General features: G+C 42.7%; 1 protein-coding gene across 1 annotated transcript in view; it reads right to left on the reverse strand.

Moving 5' to 3' along the window:
* PDZD8 (PDZ domain containing 8) overlaps nucleotides 1-16,629 on the reverse strand; it is a 57,275-nt gene that overhangs the window by 38,628 nt on the left and 2,018 nt on the right. The gene's annotated exons all lie outside the window — the stretch shown is intronic.

Raw genomic sequence — 16,629 nt, forward strand, 5'->3', positions numbered from 1 at the left:
GACGTCTCTGCCATTTCATAACAAAGAAGTCTTTCATAAAAACTGTTTGCTTAACCATCAGAAGCATCTGCTTGTCACATTCGGAGATCACAATATGTTCAGGAAACAGTCACATGGATCGGGATTGAGGAGTTTCAGAAACCCAAATAAATAACGGAGCGCCCTTTAACTGTCGACACACTCTTCAGGAGGGAGCCCGACGCTCTGCTTCCAGGGACTTCATTTTTGTGCTAGCATCAGCCTCGGACAAAGCCATGCAAAAGACGCTTCTTTTATTCTCCTTGTGAATAAGCACAACCTAACTCTCCGATTATTTTACTGAAACCCAATTCCACTTCTAACTTTAATTTTGTTCCAAGTTTCTCCCTCATTAACTCCTCCAGAAAAAAAAAGACTGGAGGAAGTCGGACAAGTCAAAACACTCAGCTTTAAATATTATATACAATTATTTTGTGTATTAAAAATATGAAGTAATTAAATCACACGGGCCACAGTTCAGACTTATGGTACGCTCGTACCATACGCCACCAACCCCAAATACCCCTCATGCGCAGACACCATCTAGTTTGATATGTTACTTATGATCTTTAATAATTCAAGAACTGCAAAGAAAGGAATAGGAACAAATACAAGACGGGGGGAAATAGCAGCAGTGTTATTTTCACTCTACAAACTGGGAAGAAGCCCTGCTGCTTTGGGACCCTAACACCCCTGCCCTGAGCTGGGAACAAACCTGCCGCGGAGCTCTCACGTGCAGCACAAGCGGCAGCGCTCCCTCCCTCTGCTAGGGCTGGTTTTTCCCCTCCAACAGAGCTTCTGCTCTGTTCAGCAAAAAAGCATCAGTTAGGCAATTACACTGCAAAATAACGCAAGTTTTGGGTTAGTAATTACTTGTAGGTTTTCTAATTTTCAGCACAGTAAGAATTTAATTTCCATGAGCAGAGGCAAGAATGCAACAAACAAACAAACAAAAACCCACCCAACTTTCCAATTAGTAGCAGCAGCTATCTGTACACCGCCTCCAGAATATCTTCCATGGACAGTTTGCCTTGGGAACCTCCAACAACCAGCGACCACCAGCAGGCCCCTTAGTGACCTGCTGACACAAGAGCTCTGGGAGGGAGGAAGAGAGGAAGAAAGGGTCCAGTAGATCACCACCACCTTCCTGAATTGCAGCAAATGCAAGGATTTGACTTTTTGGTATTGATAAAATCTTCCTGTTATTATAAGAAGTCTGCAGGCTATTTAACAACGCCTAGACAAATCTATTTACAGCACTACAAATAATAGCAAGAAGAAAAAAAGCAAAATAACCATCTAAAATACTTAGTCAAACCAAAGATGTGGTCTCTAAGGTAACTTCAGAACAAGATGTTAAATACACTGCACGCTGCAATCTTTTGCTACAGTATGGAATAAAGAAAAAAACTCAATCTAGAAATAAATGACTTACTCTAAGAAAATGTTCATTATTATTTTGAATGTAGAAATCAAAATTGAGATTTTGTTTTTTTTGATTACTGCACCAATGAATTAAAGACGGGAACTCTGAAGTGTCACTGCAGTTACCTACAATAACACGTAAAACACTTAAGAGTATATGCTAAACTTTGTGTTGTGTGGCACTTAACTAATAAAATTTCATAAAAATACAGAGTTAAAAAGCCGTCTCAACAAAAGTTCTCACTACAGCACGGGTCTGTGTTCACGTTCTTACCAATAAAACTGATTTGCCGAGTCCTTAGAAGAGTCCCAATACTTTACGTATTTCCACTGGCATTAGCACCAAACCTTAACCCTACATTTTACCTGGGATATGGGGTTATTTATGCAACTGCTGCTCTGAAGCCTCCTGCTCCTGGAAGGCGGCACGACGCTGTTCAAGGCAGCTTGGCAGCAGGACACGGAGCCCACGGCGTCGGCAGCGCACAGGTACCTCTGGGCTGTACTGCAGGGCCGCACGCAGGCAGCCTGCAATCCCTGCACGTAACCCAGCAGGTATCCCAGGTTCTCCCTTCTTCTCCCCCATGGTAAATCCTATAAGCCATTTTACCTCTGAAAGCAGCATCCAACAGCCACAGGTGCTTCCCGGCTGCCACAGTAGCTGACCAGCAAGAGTGTGGCCCCACCGCCTCTACCTGCAACAGGGAACTCTCCTGCCTACGAACAGTCACGTTGCCAACAAAACGGGTTGTCAGGTTTTATGAAACGGGCATTTCCATCAAAGACAACAAAACACACTGCTAATATGAATGTGAAGCTATCTTTCGTTGCATTGATGCATCAGGAGAAGGCTTTTAGCTAATGCTGGCTGTAAAAATTCAGCGAGGCAGGCAAGAGAAGAACTCTGCTCCCAAGCCCTGCAGCATCTGTTCGCTTTTAGAGCCACGATATCTTCATGACCCACACACTCCTATGAAAAGGAGAAATGACTGTTTCCTATCATTCCAGGTTCGTCATTAAAGGCAGAACTCATTTTATTAGTTATTTTGCATAAATAACCTCGTAACTTCTGTAATAGCTTTAAGAGGTAGCAAATACACACTTAAATTTAGTCCATCTCCAAGGAGCAAGAGTCCACCAATAAATTCGCATTAGAGAAATCCATCACACAAACTAAAAATGAAAATGTGTGTGTGCAGCCTAGCAGGGAACCTCAGCAAGCCTACAAAAAGCCAAAGTGTGAACTGCAGGCACGGAGGAATCACGGCTGGTCTCTGCAGCTGCCCCGGCACCCTGGGTGAGATCAGCCCCAGCAGGCTGCTCTCCCGAATTCACAGCTCTCATAGGCAAACTCTGAACAAGGAAAAATGTGGCTTCTATTTGGCTGTCTGTATCTTTGAACACTACTCCAGTGTTCTCCCTCTCTTAACTTTAAGCCATAAGCAAAAAGTTGGTTATGTGGAACCGAGGACCTCAATCAGCAGAGAACAAGCCCGTGAGAAGTGCTCTGCAACGAGGCCACTGGCTGCTGCAGGCTGGGGAAGGGGTTTTAGGACTTGACAACGGGCTGGGGGAATCTCAGAGTCTCTGCTGGTAGCACAATGGTTGAGAAAATGTGACCAAAAGCTGCTTAAAGAAATACAGTTTGTGTCTGAACCCCGCTGGCTTCGTACCAGGGTCCCCAAGGCATGTTTCTGCTGCATGCACCTTAGATGCCTTTCACAAGGGGTCTGCCGCTGCCTCTTCTTATTCTGTAAAGTCAAATGGGAAAAATTCATGCTCATATCACACGTCCTTGAGCTGCAAAGCAGGATTACACCAACTCCATCCATATATCTGGAAACCTCCTTTTCAATTCCCAGCCTGTGAAATGATACCAAACAATACTGGAACTAAGGTAGAGTTTACTGTCTGTACACTGTAGTTAAGGTTTTGTAAACTCTTCGCCTCTTCCCTAGGGAAACAAAAAAAAAAAAGTCACTTTGGAGTTATACTACAAAGCAAACACCAAGTCCTTGCCTCAAAATCCTGCTTTAAAAAAAAAGTTTTAAAATGCCTTATGTTAGATGCTTATAGTGCTTCTTCAGTTTGTTTTTAGATTATCCATCTCCCTCCATAAATTGATCTTATTTGTTCAGAAGTCGAAAACTCAAATAGCACGATTAAGAAAATGTTACAGAGCATCATTATAATTTAAGAAAATGTTACAGAGCATCATTATAATTTAATACGAATAGGAATATACAGCAATCAACGTCATGTGAATTTTTAGCATTAAAAAAAGTAAAAATTATAGTTGAAAGAAGCTGTTGAGTAGCAAAAGTGTTTTGACAAATACCACAAGGCACAAACAGGGAAAAAAAAAAGTAATTTCACACGAAGAATTAGGTCTTTTAATATTATAATTAGATAATTATACTGAAAGATAATTACGATAAAGTCACTCGATTAACGTACAGGATTAAAGATACACTTAAAATAGCGTAATACTTAGCTTCTCCACACACAAAGCCCAGCAAAATGCTTCCAGACCCTGCCTGCAGCCCGTGCGTCTCCTCCGCACAAAAGCTCCTCCGCTGGGCTCATGCTGCATTTCGGAGCCACTTTCAGGGGCTCCTTCGCTCCTACCCCATCACTCACAAAGCTGAGATCAAAACTGCATCTGAAAACCAAACCCAATTTGCTCCCCCTCGCTTGGGGGGCTTGCAGAGCTGCTGCAGCCCCTTCCTTCCTTCCTTCCAGCCGCCAGCTCCATGGGGGAGGCAGGGATGTGCGACGGCTCACCTAGACGGGACGAGGCTGTAAGTCATTGCTTTGCTTTCAGAAGGGCCTCCTCTATAAAGCCATTAATAACCTCTTGGGTAAATCGATTGCTTCCACGGCTCCTACTTAACTGCAGTATTTTTAGTTGCATGAGGAAATCTATTAAAAACGGGGGAGGAAAAAAAAAATCGAGTTATTTGGCCAAAGATCACCAAGGGGTTCTGTGTTTCTGTTCATTGCATCTATTAAAAACGTCCAGAATCACAGTGCACACACACACAAAATAAGGCTAAATACAGACTAACAAACTTCAAAAACTCTCAGCAGCCCATTTCCTAATTCACTGAGCAGCAGGACAGACAACTCCACTTCTAAATGCAAGGCTGGGATGTTGTAAGCAGAGCTTCAGCTCAGCAGTGAGAAGCCATTTCTAGGAAAAATATAAATTATTCTCTGGTTTCATTACAGAAGTCTGATATCTAAAATAGTGGTCTATAAAATCACGGGGTATCTGTTCAAGCCCACATTAATCATGTGTATTTTATGGATCTCAGCGCTACTTTGCTGCCATAAAACAAGATTAAACATCAACAGGTTTACGAATTTTTAATCAAGTCACAGATTCATGTCACGACACATTACCTGAACATTTCAATCTTAATAAACAAGGCAAAAAGAGACCCTAAACTTCAGAGGAGCCCACTAGCTAAGAATGTGGCTATCATTAGCAAAAACTAGTTTGTATACATTGCAAGTCTGCAAAACCTGTTTGCCACAGTAAATAAAATAAATCAAAATCTGAAGCGAAACTGTTTAGTAAACCATTAATTTGCTTTTGTAAATGCTGCTATATTTGAAAATGTTAATATCCAAAATATTTTGGAAAAAATAAAGTTATTCAGCAGGTTGTGTGTGTACGTATCTTTTTTTTTTTTTTGAATAAACAGAAGGCTTGTTAAATTACAAAATAAAACTCAAAAATACTGGAGTTATTTTTAGAGACAGCTGTCTCTAAAAGACAGCCTTTTTATCCGATTTACAGAAATACAAGTCATGAGTTCATGAAGTATACATTCAGAAAGTGATTGACACCAGATGAGATTTTAATTCATAAAACCCTTCTATTTTTCCCCTGTGTGTATCCACTAAAATTCTAAAATCTTACAACCTACTTCTAAAAGGGCATGACCACACTAATGACATTTTTAAAGTACTTATCAGCTTACAGTTAGGCTTGCTAATGTTAAATATTGTACTGCAAATAGCTTATATCATTCTTCACATAAGAAACATAGAAGTGGAACTCATCCCTACTTTGAAAGCAATAATGAGTGGTGTGTTGGGTGTTTTGCTGTGTTATTTAAGCCCCACCACTGCAGATTTTGCACAAAGCACTTCTGCAGCTTCCACTGATTTCACAAAGAACGACGCTGCACGAGTGTCAGAATTCAGGGGACTTCAGGACCTCAAAGCACACTCCTATTCAATATAGATGTCTGCTAATTTTAGTTTTACTCCCACCCAGGAAAATCTGACCCACGGAACTCAGCGCAGTACGAGTAGGTTTATTTTCCCAGAAACTGTAGGCAAGGCTGCAAGTCACTCCTAGCACTCCACCCACTGCTACAGGATATTCTGCCACAGACTTGTAAGAGGCTTACACACATAAGCTCTCAATATACGAGCAGTCACTTTTTAAATCAAGACCTCAGAAATGCAGGGATTTAATTTTGTTTTTCCTTCCAAGATGTTTCACACATTTCCAGATTTCGACGGCCGTCTCCTCCATGCAGCGCTATCAGTACCTCCGAGTAACTCCCATCAGTGGCTCAGAACGAGCACTCAGAGCTTTAAGACCTACTTCACAATGGCTAATAAAAAGTAAATATTCAAGTAGCAATCTCAGGGAGGAAAAAAAGTGGTACATTTCTTGTCCTGCTTTTATGAGAGAAGCAATTGTAAATACGGCAAGGGAAGTCTTGCCTTTGCCGTCTGTACTGAAATAGCCGAAGGCAAAAAGAAATCTCAAATCAGGTTTATCAACACTACTTTCTTAGCACAAACAACATCAATTTGACCACACAGAGATTCTTTGCATTTCAGGAACAGTTTCCCAAGTTCCAAATTCTACATACACTGAGATAACTTAGCTATGAAACGCAGCAAACGACTCTTTCATCTCCCTGAGTTGCATTTCTTTTGGTTTTGTTTTAAGCTACATGTGTTCTCACTGAAGCCGATTGCTGGTTCAAACTACGAGAAAGATGGAAATCCTCAGGCTGAGGCAGGACAGGACACAACCTCCCTGTCTAACCGGGCAGCCTGAAGCGTGGCTCAGCTCCAAGCAGGGCAGAAGATGCCAGATGTGTTCCTCATGGAGAGCTGGAGCCAGGCAGGTGTGGGTCAGCACCCACCCCAACAGGGAGCTCGGAGGCATTCAGGAACGGCACTAACACTGGCAGGACACAAAGGGACCCAAACCCAATGCTCTACACCTTCAGCCAGCGGGGCTGGGTTGGTTGCAGTAAGCACTGCTAGCAAAACCTCCCTACTTCTACAGCACGTTCTCTGTAAGGAGACCTCAAGCCTCTCTGCAGCCCTGGTCAGAGGGAAGCGGTGCTGCTGTTCCTGTGAAATCCCAGCTCAGCACACAGCTTGCCCTCTGAACTCCAGAGTTTTAATTCTCTACGCCAAGCACTAGCTCCATCGACACGCTGATCACCTTCCCAGACAGCTTCCTGAGGGGCCACAAAATCACCTCTGACTTTTAGGCCTGAAGAGGGCCTCTGACAGGCGTAACCCAGACGTGGAGAACCATTTGTGCCTGTTCTGCCTCCAAACACCAGAGCCTGCACAGGCTTATCGCCGCTCCTCCACTTAGCTTTGACAAGGCACCAACTACCAAAACTTCTCCCCATCTTACAGCACCCTGGCCACCCCTGGGCACACAGAAGATGGCCCAGCTCCTGCCCTTAAAGTCCTGCAAAGCTCTGGAGCCAGCCTGGCTCAGAACCCACAGCAACGCCCCCAAAGCTGGGCTGACTGAGGGCTCTCCCATAAAGTCCCAAACGGGCAGCAACAGTGACCAAGGACCACGGCACCAAGAGCTCAGCCACCCCACTGCAGCGGTGGGTATGGACGTGGCATGGCACGGCACTAAGGGGCCTGTGCTGTGAGTAAATAAGACCAAATGATGCGGCCACCCTGCACGGACAGGGCCTGGGGACAAGCAAGTAGAGGGGTGCAGAATTATCGGGCACGATTCCTGCATTTTATGGGTCCCGCACCACCGACGGCAAGTGAGCTGTGACTGGCGAGGGCGTTTGAAAGCAGCAGCTGCTCCAATTACCCTAATCCTCTCCCACCATCCCCATAATGAATTTGGCTATTTTCTCTAATTTGTCCTCCTTTCAGAAGAACACAACAATCCGAGTTTTTGCGGTATTGTTTTAAAACAATACTGCTGACTAACACTGCTGTTCCCACCCCACCTCCCCTTGTAATCCGCTGGGCTCTTCGCTTGGCAACACCCGAAGTTTTGTTTTGTTTATTCTACCCCAGTGCCAGAAGGATGCAGGCTTATTCAGAACAGAATCACCACCAGAAAGCCGAGTTGTTATGAAGTTTTCAGAACTAGATGGCTTCATTTCCCCCGTTTCATTGCTTAGGAATTGTTCGCCGAGGCAGATCGCTCGCAGCAGCAGCTCAGACACTTCTGCAAAGCCTTCTGCTGTGTCGCTGCACGACCACGACCGTCTGCTCCCCCTCGTCCTGTTCCAGCTCAGGCACATAGGAACAATGTTTTAAGGCATTTACTACACAAGCGATGCTCATGCTCTTAGCACACGATGACTTACTTTTGAAATCCCATGTAAAAGTGTATTTGACAAGGCAATTTGCAGAGGCTGCGGTACTGTTCAAAGCATTTTATGTATGAGGCACTGGTTACAGAAAGCATCTGGTACCTAATGGCACTGTAAAAGCAGGCCGTAATATTTGTAAATATTTCTCTTCTGAACAGGCATGTTTCATAACTATGTTGCTGTTTCAAGCTGACACAGGAAAATTCATTAAGTTTAGCATTAAGACTAGGTTAAGAAAGTCATATTATGCCTTATTCTTTATTAGATATCCACAGTTTATTTCTTAATTTTGTCCAATATTTTAAAACAACAAAAACCCAACAAACAAACGAGAAAAACCTACAAGACCCAGAAAACAGAAGGCATGTGAACAGCCGGATATAACCTACATAGGATTTAGGATCAAGAAACAGCTTCGGGCACAGCCCCTGGACCCTTTTTCCTTGCTCACTCTCTGCCCAGCCTGAGTGTGTTCCCTTCATTTACAACATCAGAATCATTTTTAAGGTTTGTTTTTAACTTAATCCCAAATTGCCCTTGCAAGTTTTTACATTTCAAGCAACGCAAAACTTCTAAAAAAAGTTTTCCTGAATGACTGTCCAAATTTGATTTTCTGCTAGTCGTATCTGGCAATTAATTACTGCCTTTGAGCATAGCAGTCTGATGAACTCTATCATCAGCTGATCTCTGTAATACAGATTTTTTTTTTTTTATGACATCTGATATGTCTTCAAAAACATGAAAAGCACACTGCTGTACTGGGATTCCTCTCTTTGGCATTACACAGAACAGCTTTAAAGGAACAGGTTGCGCACAGGGCTCCCTGCAGACCGTCCTGCTGAAATCCAGCAGAACTGCAAGTCCAGCAGTGGAATTAAGAAGTTACAAAGGTAAGCTGTTCCCATGCACTTTTAAGGCTAAAATAGATTACAACAGCTGCAGAAAAATATAATAAAATAATAAAACTGAACAAGACAAAGCAGTCCTCCAGCACTGAAAAGCTTTACTGCCATCTCACAAAAGCTACGGCTTGCTTTGCAACGCACACGTATCTGTCAGCTCCAGCCCTCACTGCTCCTTTTCTCACTACAGGACCAGATATCCTGGCTGGGATCATCGAGTATCTTGAAGTAAAGTCTGTGTTTTAGCCCAGATCTGCTTGGCTTGTGAAATAACAGATTTGCTACCTGGTAAAGGTAAATTACAACTGAAAAAATTTCCAAGGCATTTGTGGACCTTCCTCCTGTATGAATGAAAAACAACATCCCGGCAGCAAACCTTCTGCATCAGCCAGAAACTCAGTGATTGCAGCAGAAACTGCTCAATTGAAGAAATTTATAAATTTTAAGTTGAGCTTAGCGTGTCCCCGTTGGCCTGAGCAACGTTTATAAAACAACCACCCACGGGTGCCCTTCTTGCAAACTGGCACCCACAGACTTCCAAAATGAGAACCTGCCCGCTGTTAGGCACTGTTAGGCACAAAACGCTGATATTCCTGTACCATCCAGAATGAAACCTGCTGAAAAAGCTACCTGCCCTCACCTATCATTAATACCGGCTCATTGCTTTCTTCTGGACAAAAGCACAGTTTGAGTGTTTGTATTACAGCAATTAATTGATTTTAGCAGACCAGGGTGGCACAAATTATCATTAAATTAACAAATCACAGAAGTACGTGACATTTTTCCCTTCATACTCATTTCAGCCAATGAAGCTTATTAGTCCTATCAGCGCTTCCAAATGTAAAGTCTCCTATCATATCAAGAATAATCAAATGTTGGAATAGTTTAAAATCAAACAAGTGTGAACACGAACTGTAAACACAGAGGCACACTGGGTGACTTGAGGCAGTCTCGGCAGGAATGCAGAGCGAGCAGTTTCCCGTCGGAGCCCCCAGCGTGACAGGACCAGGACGGGCTCCAGAGGGGGAACCCCCAGCTGGGGACCGAGTTCGGCAGTGGCTGGAGCACCGCACTGGTACCCGCTGCCTACTGAAGCCTTCCTCCTTATCCATGAGCTTTCGGACCCAGTATTTCACCTTTTTGTCAGCAATATTTTATGTTCTTTGTACAGAGTCAGTCCCGTAACAATCTTATACTTCTGCACCAACGAGCTGCTGGGAGCTGTTAGCTGCCCATTTTTACAGATCACTTCAAGGCACAGGGGCACAGATTTTACCTCCTTTTAGGCAGAGTCCACGCTCTGTTCCAGCACGGCCCCAGTGCTCACCACATCACACACGTGTCCCCAGCTCCCAGGGTCACAGCCCAGCCCCATGCTTTAACACACACCCTGCCTGCTGCCCGCAGGGGGCCCGGACCCAAAGGCAGGCTTTAGTCAGATGCCCACAGTTTGGGAACGTGAAGAGCTCCCGTGTGCCCCATATTTACTTTGAAATAAATTATCTTTCTAAAAATAAGAAAGGACGACTGTTTATTTCATATTTCACTGAGGAAAAAAGATGGAAAATTATGACAAGGTAACTCTAAATGACAACTGAATACAAAGCAAAATATTTGCTCTCACTGAGCAGCCAGGTCAGCTCCAGTGCTCAAGAGCAGTGTTCAGAAGAACAGAAACAAGAAGAAATACAGGGAACAGAAATATGAAGTATCTTTCTGCCATTAAGTGTCAAATACATTAAATTTTCAGAGCCTTCAGTCACGCTCACATGAAAAAAGTTCATTGCAAAATTAAAACAAAGCATTTAAAAATACAAAATGGAAACACGTAAAGCACACAAGACAATTTTCTATCACCATCACACAGAATCTTTTATAAACTGTTTTTAGGACATAGCGCAGTTCAGTTGGAAGGGACCTGCTGCAACCATCTGGTCCAAGTACCCGGCCACTTTGGGGCTAGCCAAGAGCTCACGGGTTCCCAAAAGCCTCCTGAGCAGGGAGCATCGAGCCCCACAGGCAGCCTGCTGTGCTCTTTGCCCACCCTCATGGTAAAGCAAGGCTCCCTCGTGGCCAGCTTGAGAAGAAACCAGAGCCAGTTTTCAAGTTTCAATTAAGGTGGAGATTTACTTTCCTGTCAGGACAATTAACCCTGATGCTTATTGGATTACCACCTGCACCAAATGCAAATGCTGAAATTAATTCTTATATTTCTCATCCCTCCAATGAGTTGTTGTTGTGTTTTGTTTTTTTTTTGTCCCCAGCTATATCTTTGGTCCCCAGTTTCTTGCCCAGTCCATCCCAAATCAGTGCCACATTAACTCCTAGTCCTTGCAGGTATGAAAATGTAACATTTGTTGACTAGTCATAGGAAAGGGCTCACATTTAAACAGGAAAGAGCACTGACTGTATACCAGGAAATGTCCAATATGTAGCTAGTCATTCATTAAATTACTCTTTATAACGAAAACGTTTCAAATCAGCATTCTTTCAGAATTAGAGCTTTTCTGCGTTAAAGAACATAAATCATTGAAGTTGGAGTAAAAGGTTTCAAACTCCCTGGAACCAGTGCTTTAGGGCTTGGTATCTACATAAAGAAGACTTTGATTTAATCTCAAGAATTTGGTGACCCTCTAGACACAATGGCTGAGGTGGACCATTCCCAAAATTAAGGCAGAAAAGCTGTGCACTATAAAAAGCTCCCTTTTAGTCACACAGCACCCTTGAAGAAATCACAATATTTAACGTTCCAGGGCTTGGTTTTGTTTACTATCTGTCAGGTTGCCCACAAATCCACTTATCTAAATCCCGTATGAATAAAAAAATATTACTTGTCCTTGCACTACAAAGATAATCTTCCAAGCGTGAAGCTGCTGTCTCCAGACAGATCCACTGATTGCCATTACCGCTGCTCTGCCAGAAGCAAAACGAGTCTGTGCTGGCATCACTCAGAGCATCACCTCTGGAACAACCTGAAAACCCACAGCGCTTCTGTACCATCCATTTCTGCAGAGTAAAAAAGGACCTGAAACCATTTTTTTTCCTCTTTCTATAGACTAAAAGATTTTTCCACCTAGAATGGGCAGAGGTAGGGTTAAAAAAAAAAAAAAAAAAAAAGTCTAATTTTTCCTTCTAGCAACAATAGGAATGAACTTAACATAGGTGTGTTTCACAGATGTAGCTGCTTCAAGAGGGTCACATCACAGCTATGGTCACAATCTGCCCAGGAAGAGAGACTCCACGTCCTCTTCCTTCGCAGGAGAGGAAGAGAAAGTAGGTAGCTCTACTGACAGCTGATTTTTGAAGTCAGCAGTGCTCACAGTCCCAATCTCTGTAAGGATTTCTGGTTGGATTAACGTCATCATATGAATTACATAGATTTTTTTAATTCATTTTAAATACTTTTTCCAATACCTGTTACCAAATTATGAAGTCATTTCTATTATAAGAAACACTTCACAATCAATAGCTACTTACATTACCTCCCAGCTTAGGTTTTGCCAAAAATAAGAAACTGCTGTGTAACCCTTAAATTGCATTCTGTAACAGCAAATGAAAATAGGCTTCTCTAATAGTTCTTCCCAGTGAAATTCAATACAGCTCCACCTTCCAAATAAAGCATAAAATGATTTAACGTAGCTCACTATATTGCAAATGATCAGTTCAAAGAGCAATTCATGCTGGAAGGGAATTCAGGAGTTTATCTAATTAATATATAAACTGATATAAAAACGTTTAAGTAATCCGTCAGAGATTACTTCTAACGAAAACAAAGTGATTGCAGTCTGATAACATGCATTAAAATAAAGAACAGACTAATAACTGTACTGATTTTTTTTGTTGTTGTTGTTACTGTAATGAACTGAGAAACCAAGTGTACTTAAAATACACAGAACTCCTTCCCTCGCTGCTTTGGCATTACCTAAGCTGCTTTGAACCTCAATGGACGAACTTGTAAGACTTTAAACTTAGGGGGGGGGAAAAACAGCAGCTGTCAGAGTTTTGCTGTCACTGCTGGGGAAATACCGGGAAATGAAGTTTTGGAGGGAGGTGAGATTGCAAGTACTTCTTCCTTCCCCTTTGTGTGCACAGGAAGGGCTTTGGGTCTTCATTATGGAAAGCGTATTTTGGTTATCTACAGAGCGCACAAAAAAAAAAATCAAAGCTTGCTGAAATCTACACAAAGATACCAGAACCTGTTCAAAACAGCAGAACTACAGCTGACTTCAGAATAGGCTGGAGAACAGCATAATTAGCGTACCTGGCACTAGCAGGGGGAATATCAAGGTTGGAACTAATAAGGAGATTAATGAGCAAGGTGTAGCTCATTAGAGAACTGAGAGATGAGCCTGTGATACCTACCAACAGCAAAGGCAGGCAAAAAGATGGACACTTGAAACAGCCCTTGCTACTTATCTCTACGAATTAAACATGCTACAGCAACGCTTGTAACTTCAGCCTAGTATTAACCACTTTGTGCCATGTGAAAGTTATAGAAAGTTCAACACAAAAAATGCCTGTGGTACTACTTTTGAAGAACTGTTTGAGTGTATACTATGAAGAACCAAAATTTGGATTCAGTCTGCAGAATAAACTCCGCTGTGTGCTGACAAGCTGTGTGCTGACAATCAGCATCGTGCTCTACCAAAAGAAACCTACATGAGAAATCCAGCATCAGGTCAAGCTGCGTGAGTGGGCACGGCTGACTCAGCCTGGATCCCGAGGGTACCAGCAGCAGAGATTTTGGGAGGGCATGAGGCAGCATCTAATTTCTCAAGAGCACACCAGCACTCACGTATGTTGGAAGAGAAGCAACGAGCATGTCAGTTTAAACCTTTCCCACATTTGAATGAGAGGCTTCTCTGACGGAGTGATTTCAGAAACTTACACTGTTTGCACTTCTGTAACGAAGCAATAAATGCACGGAGATCAAAGTTCACTATAGAACAGCCGCAATCCCTGCAACTTCAGCTGAATTGCACAACACTTCATCAACAATGACAAAAAGATAAAAGAAATAGCTACTATTCACTGAGTTTTGCCAGCAGCCTTGCTTCCAGAAATATAGCCAGCTTCTACTGTACGAGATAGCTGCTCTGCCACTGACTGGCAATTGCTTCAAAATGAGTGTTTACCAGCTAGAAATGTCTCTTCAAGAGCCAAAGAAAACTGATTACACACCATTAGAATAAAACACAAATTACTACTTCTTTGTTTGGACAAAGTGCATCCCGCCTTTGTCAATTAGCAGACAATTGCTTTTGTGGAGGAACTGCTACAAAGAATGCTAGGTGAGTTTCAGAATGCACTCACCAGCTTACACTGCCTCCCTTATGGGGCTCCAAGAGCATCAGGAATGCCAAATTTCTTCTTCCCCATTCCAACCAGTTACAGAGGATGCATGAAGTCACTCAGCAATGGTACAGAGGATGACAACCTTACTCATCACTGTTTTGCTGCCTAAAATTTGGCACCTATCTGGGAAAATGTGTCTGTAGCAGCTTGTCTAAGGACACAGTCTATGTGCAAAGACACAACACACGTATGCTTTCTCTAATGTGATATTTCACAATTCATTAATGTAAGAGGAGGAGGGATCTGTTTAACTCCAACTTAGTTACAGGATGTTCAATACTCAACTACTGACAGTTCTCCTATTACACCACTCAGTACCAACAGCACTCTGAAAGTTACCTAATACAGAAGACAACAAAACCCACTTATTTTAAATGTTACCATTACTTAGCATCAACTAAATAAAGCTAAAACTCCTTTATGGACTTCAATCTGGAAACTAGCTGGGTAACAAATCCCTTTAACCAGCTGGAAAGAGAACTCCCTGCTCTCCAAGTGCTTTTGTTTACAAGGTTGTAATTACTGCTATTCAAAGATTTATTTACAGAGTTACTTGAGCAAGAGGTTTTGAACTACACATGGAACCAAACACTTACTAAGCACTTAAACATGAGATGTATGGGCCACGGGAAAGAAAGAAATGGGGGGAGGAGAAGCACATTCCCTGTACATGAGGAATTGTTATGTTTTAAGTAAGGCACCAGGTTATTAAGCCGTTGTGAAACTGTCCTGACTTCTTCCTACACATTCTCTGCTAAGGAATACATTAACATGGCCTTGGACTACCATAACCACAAATCAATCCATTCTTTAAAAAAAAATCTATTAAAATCCAAAGTTTTTTTTATCTTATCAAGAAGGAACTTTCCAAATCAGTTCTCCACACCACAGAAGCTGTAACTCCTCAGCCACACCATCAGGTAAGGGTGCACTGTCACTGCTGGGCTGTTCCTAAGCCCTGCTGCCAGGGATCTGGCTAAATCAACTCCTCCGAGGTATGCTGCTGGAGAATATCCCCACAGATCCTTGGGCACCTGCAGCCAGCCAAAGGGTTCATGGATAAGGAGCCTAAAGGTCCCCACGAAGAGGTCAGCAGTCCAACTAGAAAATGTCAAAGGCAAAGTTCTAAGCAGTTAGGGCACTGATGACCCAATCTGCCTTACTTAAGGTAATTTCATTAACAGGCACTTAGCTCAGCCTGCTGCCTTCCCCATTTACAACACAGTGGGCCAGAATTACACGTTCACAACACGGTGTAAAATGTAAAGATTAAAAGCACCAAAGACAAGGTTAGACACTGCTTAGCTGAACACCTGCCACCCTGCACAACAAGTCTGCTACCCAGGGTGAAAAACAGCTGACACTGTTTTCTTCTCAATCATTCCAAACAGATTAACTGTTATTTTAAAATGTTTTCTTTAACTTATCTCAGCTCTACAATAATTTATGCTTCCCATACTGTTTTCAGTGTCAGTTACCTTCTGCCCTCATACACTTCTACTCATTTCTGGCCCAGTCATTGAGCTCTGCTTCTTTCCTTTTTGCCCCCTCCAATTTCTTTAACATGCCAGTAGCCTCATGATGCAGAATGTTTGAGAAATACATGGAAAATTCAGTACTCTAACCCCAAACAGAGAGCCCTACTGTTCACGTGCATCTCCCAGGGGAAGAATGAAGACATCTTCCTCCTGCTCCTGAAGGGGATGAGCACAGCATCACTGCTTCCACAAACAGGCCAGAAACTTGCCTAGAGAGTGCACTGCTCATCTGCTCTACTTGCTCCTTCTAGGTATGCCAAGAATGCTAACTTGTCAGGGTGACTGTACTATCCCAGCCTCTCCTTCCAGCTCTTTTCCAGTTAGCAGCCCAGGTCTCTTCCCAAAGCAGTAAATGAATGGAAGCAAACTTGCTCTTGACAGTTTCACTGCTGCTCAGGGCCTTTCAGAGAGTAATTCAGTTCTTCAGTCTCTGGAGGGACCACCACATTACTTTAAGAAACTACTTACTGCCCTTTCAGGGCTTTCCAAGTCCTGGATATTTTACACATCCATTTTCACAAGAGCTCTTCTAAATTAGATTGCAGAAGAACCAGCTGAAAAGGCTTCAAAAATTATGTCACTGCTAATTACACTTCAAAATTCAAGTAGGCATTTTCAGTTACTCATGTCTGAGGAATTTCAGAGAAAAGGCTTATTGGAAAAGAATGTGGTAAACAAAACAAAAATCCTGAATTAACACATGACAAATACTACAAAGAATAAACCAGAGAGAAAGGAAACGTGGTAACCTAAGATACATGAGAG

Source organism: Anas acuta, chromosome 7 (assembly GCF_963932015.1).
Source record: "Anas acuta chromosome 7, bAnaAcu1.1, whole genome shotgun sequence".
In the NCBI taxonomy this organism is placed as follows: Eukaryota; Metazoa; Chordata; class Aves; order Anseriformes; family Anatidae; genus Anas; species Anas acuta.